This window comes from Lemur catta, chromosome 10 (genome assembly GCF_020740605.2).
Source record: "Lemur catta isolate mLemCat1 chromosome 10, mLemCat1.pri, whole genome shotgun sequence".
Lineage (NCBI taxonomy): Eukaryota > Metazoa > Chordata > Mammalia > Primates > Lemuridae > Lemur > Lemur catta.
Window position 1 is genome coordinate 75,787,884 of NC_059137.1, and position 9,980 is coordinate 75,797,863.

Sequence of the window (9,980 nt, forward strand, 5' to 3'; positions counted from 1 at the left end):
AAACTAAGAAATAATCACATTAATGTCATTAAGATACAAGATTTTCAGCAAAAAGAAACAAGGAATTTTTAAGTTAAGTAAAAACTTTGTAATTCTAATATCAATTAGAAATACCAGTATAAACTGATGATGTATTTTCTCATTTAAAAAATACCCAAATATATTTTCTAGCTCTGTCCATTTCATTGAAAGGGCTTAGAAATAATCACCCTTCTAGTAGCAATGAGCATTCTAACATTCAGATTGTGGTTTCTAAATACCCTTTTCCACCAAAAGGAACCAGCTATACCTGGAGAAATGGTTCATTCTAGGTCTATGGCATGAAATATGCCAAACAAACCTGGGACATTTTGTCAAACTAGAAAGCAAGGAAATGATCATAGATTATCACAATTGTCAAAAGAGCCCAGGAACCAACTTGAAAAGTATTCCACTCTCAAAGATGAAATAATTTGACCATTAATATTAATAATAACTGCAATGGATTAAATCACATCATATGTGTTGAAATGCATTAGACTGTTAGGATGCTAAAATAATTTCTCATTGGTTACCTTTGAAGAGTGTTAGGGAATTAATTCAATATTCTGAAAATCGATAAACAAAAAGAAAGCATCAAGCATTTACCTTGACTTTCCTATACCAATTATACTTGAGGATATAGTTGATGAGAGGAAGTATTTCATTATAGAAATATTCCAGTTTATAAATTAGGAAGGAATGATTGAGTTATATTACCATCATTTTACAAGCCCTGATAAAATAATAAATGCAGAAAATGATCACTACTGGCTTCTAATATCACCAAAAGAGGGATAATCAGATATATGCCTCCAACTGGAAGTACATATCACCCCCTATAAAAAGAAGCTTGTAGATCTAACTTTCAGTTTCTAATAGACATATAGGGAAACAAGGATCTTGCTAAATGACAGCTTGAGGACGCAAAATCAAGAACGTACAAAACTCTACAGAACAAATGACCCAGGTTTCTCAATTAAATAAATTACAAAGGAAAAAAATTATGAGGGGAGAAAGCCTATAAATCACAAGAGAATTAAGAGACATATCAACTAATTGCAATGGACAAACTTTATTTGAATCTTGATTTGAACAATTGTTAAAAAAATTTTTTTTAGATAATCTGAGAAATTTGACTACCAACTAGCTGTTTCACGGCATTAAGGAATTATTATTAATCTTTTAGGTATGATAATGGTAATGTGATTAATTGTCTTAAGAGAGTCCTTCTCTTTTAGAGATACATACTAAAAATATTATGAATAGAATGATTCAATGTCTCAGATTTGCTTCCAAATGATCCATCTGCAAGGAATTAGATAAAACAAGATTTGCAATGAGTTGAAAATTGTTCAAGAGGTGATGGGAATATGGATGTTCTTTGTACTATTTCTTTTTCCTTTTGTGAATAGATAATAAAAAGTTTAAAATTTCAGAACATCTACAAATATCTCCAAATTATCCACCTATAATTTAAAAGTATCTTATTTCTATGAGTGGATATTGAGGCTTGGAAAAAACACCTGACTATTTTATAGCTGAATCAAGAAACAGCGTGGAGCTGGGGGACAGGCTGGCCAGGTCAAGCTCGGTAATGTCAGGCAGGTCATCACAACTTCAACTCAGTCCAGGTCTTTAAAAGGCTGGTTTTCTATAGCAAGTTTCAACATTACTTTTATGAGCAACCTTGGGCAGTGTTGTAAAGCTTTGGCCTGCTTTTGCTTTCTACCTGTTAACACAAATACCTCATGGAATTTCATAACCAAGACTTGGAAAGTGGGGCGGAAGGTGGAGGGGAATGTTATTTTAAAGGCTCTTGGCAGAATTTCTTATAGGAACAGAATTGTCTTTTATTAAGCAAAATACCTTGATGAGTCATTTAGGTAGAACAATGGGGTTAGTTTAGAAGAAAAGAGTAGAAGAAAAAGAGGAATAAATGTGTTTTTATATTTTTAAAAAATGAAAAGAATTTGGCCATGCACAGGGAGCTGAGAGGTGAGTGGCCTCAGAAGGAAGTGGGGGAGATCTCGAGAAGTACAGGGAGTGAGGGGGCCAGCACCCTGGAGGAAAGTCTTTTCAAGAAGAAATGACTGTCCATAAAGAAACTTTCAGTGCTAGCTATGGCTAAGGAGCTATTTAGAATAGAGATGGCTAAAAGTCAGTTTTAAATCATCTGCTGTAAGGTGATGTGACCCTCAAGCCCCCATTACTGCCAAACTGTCAGTAAAAGCAATGGCTCATGCAGCCATATGTGAGCAGTTCTTGGAGAAGAACCAAAGTCAAGGCAGCTGCTGCTGGCAATGAGTTGATGTGGGCAGAAAGAAGAGACAACTGCAGAAGAGATGTGTGGTCGGTAGGAGCAGAAAACTGGGGCAGCATATGACTGGGAGATTTGAATGCCCCTCCAGAATCCTCAGAGATGGGTGGAGAGGATGGGGAGAAGCTTAGGAGTAGAAGCTTAAGCAAGTTCATTTGACAACTTAAAAAATATATGAATACATAATGAAGGATGACTGCACAAGGCTGGAAGATCTGGGACTATCCAAGAAGCTAACACTTGGAGGACAGTCAGAAGGCAATTTAGACCACTATGTTTTGTTATCCTGTGCTATTAATTTTGAAAATGACCCCAGAGATCACCCTGAATAGCAGTTTTAAACCTGGTCTACAAAGCCCCTGGTTTCTTGGTCATGGCTCGGGGGTTTCCAGAAGTGGCATGGATTTGGGTCTGTCTTAGTCCTTTTGCACTGCCATAATAAAATACCATAAACAGGGTATTTATAAACAACAGAAATTTGTTTCTCACAGTTCTGGAGGTTGTGAAGTCCTAGATCACCAGCAGGTTTCGATGTCAGGTGAGAGCCCACTTTCTGGTTCACAGATGGCATCTTCTTGCTGTGTCTTCACATAGCAGAAGGGGCAAGACTGCTTTCTGTGGCCTTTCACAAGGGCCCTGTCCCATTCAGGAGTGCTCTGCCCTCATGACCTAGTCACCTCCCAAATACCCCACTTCCTAATACCATCACATTGGTTATTCATTTTTAACATATGAATTTTGGGAGGACACAAACATTTAGACTATATAAGGCCCCTAGTCTAATTCTTGCTTCATCTAGAAGAGTTTAATGAATATTATATATTAAGATTCCATGTCAGACATTATTTTTTAAAAAGAGTTTTGCTGCTGAGAGAAGAAAAAAGCATTAGCATCATCTAAACCCATCATGGTGCAGAAAGGCAAAGAATTGAAAAAGTAACTTGCCAATGATCACAGAGCAGAGCTCATGATAAAACCCAGTTCTGATTTCCAGTCCACTTCTTCCTCCTTCTCAGCTGAGAGACTGACAAAGGTGCCAACAGAAAACGAATGTGCACTTGGGGCTAGATTGGCCTCAGCGGTATTATGGGTTCCACCATCAAATAAAAGTCACCATCAGCCGGGTATCAGGAGTCTTCCCAGCAGCATAAACCAGGTGGTAGACAAAGGCTTGCAGGATAGAGGGGACCCCTGCCCTATCCCTGCCTGGTGCAAATATTCATTCTAATTCAGTTTCAAAGCCCTGAATAAAGCCTAAGGCTTTGCGGGGGGTGGGAGGGGAGGGATTCTTAAAAGTTTCTATACCTATTCTCCTGATGACAGCTCCAAAGATGTCTTGTTCCTCCTCCATGAGACAGTCTGAGCTGCCTTTCCTTGCTGTCCCCTGATTTGTTTATAATGGAGTCAACTACCAACACTCTATCAAATTCATCTTCAAAGCCAAAAATTTGGTGGGGGGGATATTTTTAGGGAGGGACGGAGTCTCACTCTGTTGCCCGGGCTAGAGTGCCATGGCGTCAGCCTAGCTCGCAGCAACCTCAAACTCCTGGGCTCAAGCGATCCTCCTGCCTCAGCCTCCCGAGTAGCTGGGACTGCAGGCACTGGCCACCACACCTGGCTAATTTTTTGTTTCTATAAAAGCCAAAAATTAAATTTCAGAAAAGTTTTAGGCATAAGGGAAAGAGGACTGGGTTGAAACCCAAAAGACCTGGGTCAACAAGACAGTTCTGCCAACTAGCTGTGTGAAGGGAAGTGAATTGATTAACTCCGTGGGCTTCAGTCTCTTCATCTATAAAATGGTTACCATAACACTCACCACATTGCGTTGCTGCATGAGGAACAAATGAAGCAAGCCACGTAAAACATCTACCCCAGGACGTGTGAGTCATTCAGTAAATATTGGTTGAATTTGTTTTTTCACATTTTAATTCAACCTCACAAGGAAGTACTCCAGCGCTTGGCTGGCATTCTATCATTGGTACTCAGCTAAAGCAGGGAGAGCAGCTTCGCCAGGAAGGCTGTGAAGATATGTTTCTTGTCTGTGACTGAATTCTGGATGTGTTTCCTAGGATGCTGATGGGTCCACACTAAAAGGCAAAGATGTTTGCCAGTTTCCCTCTGGAACATATGATCGGGAGAAAAAGGCAGAGTTGTTATGTGGTCAGAGTTGACTGGCCGCCCAGAGCACTGTTCTTCTGGTGGTCTCTTGTGGTCCAGGAAAAATGTTGGCATCACAGAAAAGATCTCATTCTGCTGGTTCAAGCTTGTAGAGTGACTCAGCCAGATGGTGCCTCCACAAGCAGGTGAATCCAACCACCTCCAAAGGAAACTCAGCTCCCTTCCTTCCCACGGGACGTTTTACAACAGTAGACCTTCAATTCCACGTGGCAGCCGCAAATCCACCCTCTCATTTTCCTCTTTCACCAGGCCCTGTTATAGGGTTCTTCCCCAACTCAGCATGCTCAATCAGGCCACTTACCTAATTCAATAGCAGTTGTAAATCCCTAGCAATGGAAGGACTAACCCATCTCCCTCCTGACGCATGCCCAGTTGCCCAGATGTCTAGTCTGCAGCCATTCTACAACCTTACATGCAGTTCCCTGTCCTGCCCTCAGCTGACAGTCATGTGTTCTAATCACAAACTCACTAGTCTGAATAAACCAAAGGCCTGACGTTAATGGTTTTCCTATAGTTTTGCCCAACTTGCAACCCTAAAAGCAACCTCAATTCATAAGCATGAGCTTAGGGGAAAAAATTTGCACAAAAGTTGGAACACACTTACTATATTAATTAGCAACTGTCATAATAAAGTGAGTAGCAACCCAACCTAAAACTCAGTGACTACACCATAAGGCTCTGCGTCAGGCTTAAAGTTAGCTGGGACAGCTCCATTCCACAAGTGCTCATTTGGGGACCCTGGTGGGGGAAGCAGCAGCCCTCATCACAGGAAGAAGTTGGAGACTCCCAGAGGTTCGGATGGACACATGCAAAGCATCTTAAGGCCTAGAATCAAAACCCACACACTGTCATTTTCTACATATTCCACTAGCCAAAGCAAATCACAATGCCAAGTCCACATCAATAGGATGGGGAAATATACTCCTCTCATGGAGGTAGTGGGGAGAAAGAGAGTAAATATTTGCTGAACAATGATCCAATCTACAACACCTATGTACATACCAGCTAATTACTCCTTATACACTCAGCACCTCCCTACATCTCAATATTTATGTCTTCCTTGACAGACATCCCCAGTGTTAGAAATTGGGTAACATGATACTTCTGTCAATAAGGAAGTTATCTATGTAACAAAACTTGCAAGAGGTCTACCTGTCACTGCGTACTCAGCATTAGGTAAGAAATATGAGACAATAAAGAGGTATTAGAGCATTAGGTAAGAGATAAGCCTTTCTGCTAGTTATGTGTAGCAGTCACTGGAAACAGATGCATGTATAAATGCTGTGTAATTTAAAAACACACACATATACACTCACAAACCACAGACATTTTTTGAAGGCTTGCCAGTGCCATGGGGAACCTCCAGCTTGTGGTCTGGCCTTTTATGTGGAGTTTCACTTGACTATTTGCTTTGGAATTTGATAAACACAGCTATTCACAGGGCCATCATCACATGGGGTATTTGCTACCACAGAAACACAGAACTTCTTCTACAGAAACATCTCCTATCATCCCATAAGCTGAATTCCTGCCATTTCCCAAAGATCCCACAAACTGACTTCATAGGCTCCCACTTCACGGTAATTTGGTATAGGGGATAATGCATTTGTTTTCAACAAATCTTTTGCCTCTTTCCTCTGGAAGAATTACCTTCACCATGTTTTATTTTAAAACATAAAAAAAAAAAATCAAGAAGTAGAGACAATACACTCTAACAACTCAAAGGTGGGAATGAGTGGAGATGAAGTTCTCTCTAGGATTGGCCTCCTGGAACTTCCTCTGATTTTCCTACCAAGTTACATCTCAAGGTCTAGAAAAAAGGATTAACAACAGGCTGGCACAGAATTACCTTCAAAACTTGTTTGCCTGTAATGAGTTTTGTATTGTTATGTTGAAAGAGAACAAATAGTTCTTTCCCCTGTCTATGTGTTCAGGGTTTAAACCAAGAGAAATGGAGCAGGAGACCTAGTGGAAAATTAAACAACAGTCTAGAAGCCCCAGAAGAGGAGACCACACAAAGTAGCATAAAGTACTCAGCTGTGTAATCAGACAGATGTGGGTTTGAATCCAGACCCTGCTTCGTCCTTTGTCATTGGACAAAATTGCTTAATGAAACACTGTTTAAGTTGCTTATTGCTTTATAACAAACCACCTCAGACCTCGGTGGTTTCAAACAACAATCATCTTACCACAGTCACAGTTTTGTGGGTCGAGAATGAGGGCAGCACGCAGCAGGGACAGATCGTCTCTGCTCCACGATGTCTGTGGCCTCACATTGGGTAGCATAGAGGGCTGAAAATGACTGGGATGACTCAAGTATGGTCATATGTGTGGAGCCTAAATTTTAACCCCAAAATTTAGTTTGAGGTTAGGTTTGGTTTTTGGCTTTTTGGTTTTTAGTTATTTTTGTTTTTTTCAGTTCTTCTCCAAACAGCATTTAATGGGGCTGGCATATATCCAAGATGACTTCCATGCTAAGATGACTAGAGGAGATAGTGCTGGCCAGGTATGTCTGTCTGTCTGTTTCTGCCTCTCTCTCTCACTCCCCTCACCCCAGGTAGCCTCCCCACATGGCTAGCTTGGGCTTCCTCAAAGCATAACAGTCGCAGGGTCCTTGAACTCCTTACATAGCAACTGGAACAAAAGCAAAAGCTACCAGGCCTCTTAAACATTAGACCCAGAACATGCAACATCGCTTCTGCCACATGCTGTTGGTCAAGTTGGTCACGAGGGCCAACTCAGATTCAAGAGAGAGGAGAACACATCCCACTTCTTGATGGAAGGGTGGCAAAGAATTTATAGCCATTTTTAATCTACCACAGACTTAGTCTCCTCATTTATGGAATGAAGACCAAAAAAACTCTATTTCATATGACTGTTCTATACTTTTTGCAAAGCATCACCTTCAAAAAATGTTTGATGGCCACTAACACAATCCAGTCTGGCCTTTCCGCAAAATATTCTCTACAAGACAACCAGAACGATTCTTTCAGTATGCAAATCTGATGTCACTTCCCACCTCCCATTACCAACGACCAACCCTGGTCACCACTCCACCTTCACCCGTCTTGAACACACTCACCCTCTTTGTCAATGTTCCAGCTCCATGGGCCTTCTTTCCTCTCCATCTGAGTCCCATGTTCCTTCTCATCATAGGAAAATGTCATGAGCTGTTCCCTTTGTTTCCCTTCCTTCCCTTAATTGCCTAATGAATACCTACTATACATCTTGCCTTATATACTAGAACATATTTGCATTTTTACAGGTTTTGTATGAAAGTTTGGTTAATGTCTGTCTTCCTCACTAGATGTGAAGGTCAATGAGGTCAAGGACTATATTTTACTCACCATCATATCCACAATAGCTGTCTCATTCCTTAGCACATATTAGGACCTTTATTACTATTGATATTAATTGGATAAATCTGAATGTGAATTTCAGGTCTGAGACTTATTAGTGATATAAGCTCAAGTTATTGTCTTCACTGAGTTTCAGTTTTTTAATCTGCAAGGTAAGGGTGATAACACCTCTCTGAGTGACTATGAGAATTAAATATGTCTCAAGTACACTCCATGTAATAATGCTTAAATTATTGTTTGATAAATGAATGTATGATGTGATTTCTCGAAGGATCCAGTTTTCCTAGTGCTAAGATAGTTCAACCTCAGTGTTCTTCGGTCTCCAGTTCTGATTTTAACTCACTTCCTTAACTTTTGTTGGTTAGCGTGGGTTATTTCAGTGTTTCTTTTAAATAAAGCACAAAATCTGAGTAGACTCATGTCCTTGGCTATCTTAATAGCTACCAAATTTTACTGGGTTCATAACCAACACCACATAGTTTAATGCTAATTTGGTCTTTACTTAACATGATTTTTTTTCCCTCAGACCATAAATTCCTTAACAGTAGGGTCCATGGATTCCATTTTGTACACATCTTGTAATTTTCCCAGTAGGAGGATGAAAGGCACCCTGGTATATTGGGAAAAGTACAAGGTTTAGACTCAAATGGCCCCTTTATTTTACCTTTTGGTAGCCGGGTGACCATCAGCTAATCTCAGATTTAAATCTGTTTAATCCAGTAGTTCCTAAACTTGCTGCACATTAGAATCACCTGTCTTTTTCATTAGTATTTTTGTAAAACACTAATGCCTCGTTTCCACCCCCAGTCGTTCTGATGTAATGGGTACAGGTTGCTATCTTGGTATTGGGATTTTTAAAAGCCCCCACCCCCAGAGGATTCTACAGCCAAGTTTAGAAACCATTGCTCTAAACCACAAATTCTCTGATCTGTAAAACAGTAGTGAAAATAGTTCCAGTTACAAACAGTTAAAGAGATACTTTAACAAGATCATAGACGGGAAAGGGCTTGGGACATTTTAAGTAATCAGAGAATAATCGTTACTATTGTTAATTGGTGGCGGTGGAAGCATTAATAGTGATACATAGACACGAGGCATCAGATGATGAAGACTCACAGGGACCTCCTCAGCCTAGCTGGCTACGTAGCATATTTAGAACCCTTTAAATGTCAACCCAATTTCTATACATCTGGAGCTTTTTCTGACTTGTCGAAAACACCTCACTGCAGAGGCATCTTTTATTTGGATTTACCTGCAAGTGACATGAACACCTGCCTTTCCCATCTCATGAACCAAAGGTACAACGCGTCCTGAGAGCCTCATAACTACTCAGGAAAACTTTTACGAGGCCTTCAGCATTTACAAGGCTAACTTTAATACGTGTGGAGAAAATTTCGGTATCAAGTTGCATCTGAGCCTTTGAAACTATTTTGGGTCAGCTACACAGCAGAAGTTGGAGGCTGGCAGAGAGCCGTAAAACTGAGCCAAAAATAAACCAAAGACCATTATAAAAATGCTTTAAGTGCCAAACACATGAGATGTTAAAACTGCAACATAATCGAGTAAAAATTTACAAAAGAGGCTTTCCAATGGTGGCAGCAAGTGTTCCAACCCAGAGAAAGTTCACGGGGAGAAGTTTGGAGCCCCTGGAAATTAGCCTTCCAGATATCTATGAAAGCCCCCTTCCAAGGCTGTTTGCAATTTATTACCCACCAAGACTCAAGAGTAGTTTCTTCCCCTATTGGAGAGCACAGGCTGGAGAGCTGGGGTGCAAGGAAGAGTTTTCATAAAAATTAATTAGACCACTCGGCTTTCCCCCATATTCAGTAAATGCTGTTCTACTTGCCCGACTCCCAGCCTGGACACATTCTTCCTGCTCTTCTTTCAGTATCAAGCCATTCCACAAGGCTCTCGGGTGCATCTATTTGTTATTTATGGTCTTATTTTGCTGAGCTCCAGAAAAGGTGGTGATTTATGCTCGGTGCAGCCCCGTGACGGAGGCTTTCTGGAAGGGCAGCAGCAAGTGCTGGGCTTCTCTCTCCTGGCTCTGCCCCGCCTGCCAATCTCAGCTTCCTCTGCCCCAGTCGGTTCCCACCCTCCTTTTC

The 9,980-nt window shown here is 40.7% G+C and overlaps 1 long non-coding RNA gene across 1 annotated transcript in view; it reads right to left on the reverse strand.

Moving 5' to 3' along the window:
• Positions 1-9,321, reverse strand: part of LOC123646118 — a 72,741-nt gene extending 63,420 nt beyond the window's left edge. The window contains exons 1-2 of the long non-coding RNA XR_006737797.1: positions 7,599-9,321; positions 4,155-4,817 (exon numbers count right to left, since the gene is read on the reverse strand). This is a non-coding gene — a long non-coding RNA (uncharacterized LOC123646118). The remainder of the gene's footprint in view (positions 1-4,154; positions 4,818-7,598) is intronic.
• Between the last annotated feature and the right edge of the window lie 659 nt (positions 9,322-9,980).